The 1,487-nt window shown below is 35.8% G+C and overlaps 1 pseudogene across 1 annotated transcript in view; it reads left to right on the top strand.

The window, feature by feature from the left end:
* The first annotated feature begins 478 nt into the window (after window positions 1-478).
* Window positions 479-1,487, top strand: part of LOC105811962 — a 4,019-nt pseudogene continuing 3,010 nt past the window's right edge. The window contains exon 1 of the transcript XR_001137584.1: window positions 479-500. The product of XR_001137584.1 is annotated as a heat shock protein HSP 90-alpha pseudogene (transcript). The remainder of the gene's footprint in view (window positions 501-1,487) is intronic.

Here is a 1,487-nt window from a genome sequence, read left to right as displayed (position 1 = left end):
TGTAAAGCTGTTTGAAAAGGGAGGCTTGTGAATAGAAATATAGTGCCTGAGTCACAATCCACTTAAAACTTGTAACAAACACAGATAAGTTAAAAAAAAAAAAGTTTTTTTAGTCAAAATGATTTAATAAAAAGAATTGTTACCCAGGTATCAAAAAACTGAAAGGCAAAAGAGAACGCTAAAGGTATCACAGAAGTAGTAAAGGAAAAAGATGGAATTATTAAAACTTAGAAGTTTATGAGAGGGATTCTACAAAGCTGGGCCTCAGACCTCTGAGGAAGGGACACAGCATTACTGGTACTGATGCTTCATGAGCTCGGAACAGGAAACGTATGGGACTAGGACACATGCCTTTGACAAGGAGGTACTCTGTGTATTGCTAGATTTGCGCAGCAATAGGACTAAATAAATCTAAATAAAACTTAAAAAAATATAACTATTACATCATTTGTCAGGCAACTGTATTCCTATCATAGACATGGTGACAACCACGCCACATGGTAAATTTACACAGAGATTTCAGTGAACACTAGAACCCGTGTTTTCTTTTTTAAAACATAACTTGCTACTCTAATAGATTTTACCCAACATTTGTATAGGTAGCTGAATGTTTTAACTCAGGTGCTAGATTACAATTTATCCACAAAGATATGCATGCTAAGTTTTGGTCATTCTACTCAGATTTTTTTCCTTTTCCTTTTTCATGTCTGTAATGTGAAACACACATTGTCTCCCTCAATTTAATTCATTGAGAGCATCTTGGTGCTCATTTGCTGGAACCTCACCTACTGTCCACTTTCATTTCTCTGCATATGTTTGATAATGATGAATAAAGAAGCAAATTAGGTGTTAAATCAAATTTTTCTGAAACTTTTTCCATGAAACGAACCCCTTTCTTGTTCTTCCTCACTTCTGGACAGAGCTATAAGATATATGTTGTGACGTCCTTACCACATTTTCCCATGCCTGACTCCCGTTCTATAAATGCAATTTGCTGGTTTGTGCTCTTCCTTAGCCTTCATCTTTGCTTGGCCTGACATCCTTACACTCATGTATCTTATGCTTATTATTAAAAACTGAATTTTTTTTATCAATATCACTTTAGAAAGGAAACAGGGAGACTCATAACCTTGAAGGTAAGTGCTGGTTAAATTCAGCAAAGCTACAAAGGAAGTTGTGGTCAAGTGTTTGGAATCCATAGGAGAGATATTTAAGCAGAGGCATTTATATGAATGTCCAGAAGAGATCTGTTGTCGTTGTTGTTGATTTGTATCCCAAACATATCTGGGAACACCAGTGAAGATTCTAATTTCATTGGTAAGGCCCTGGATTGCATTATTTGGGAGGAAAAGACTCCCAGGTGATTCTGCTTTGTACACCCAGTTAAAACCAGAACTTTAGTGTTTCTCAAATCATCTTTTATAGAAAACCACTTTCTTCATATCTAATCTCAGAAACTCTTTACCCCAATGACCTCTGAAAAATAT

This window comes from Propithecus coquereli, unplaced genomic scaffold (assembly GCF_000956105.1).
Source record: "Propithecus coquereli isolate 6110/MARCELLA unplaced genomic scaffold, Pcoq_1.0 Scaffold106, whole genome shotgun sequence".
NCBI classification, from domain to species: Eukaryota; Metazoa; Chordata; class Mammalia; order Primates; family Indriidae; genus Propithecus; species Propithecus coquereli.
Note: the sequence above shows the minus strand (reverse complement) of the source record. Positions and strands in the feature narration are given on the sequence as shown.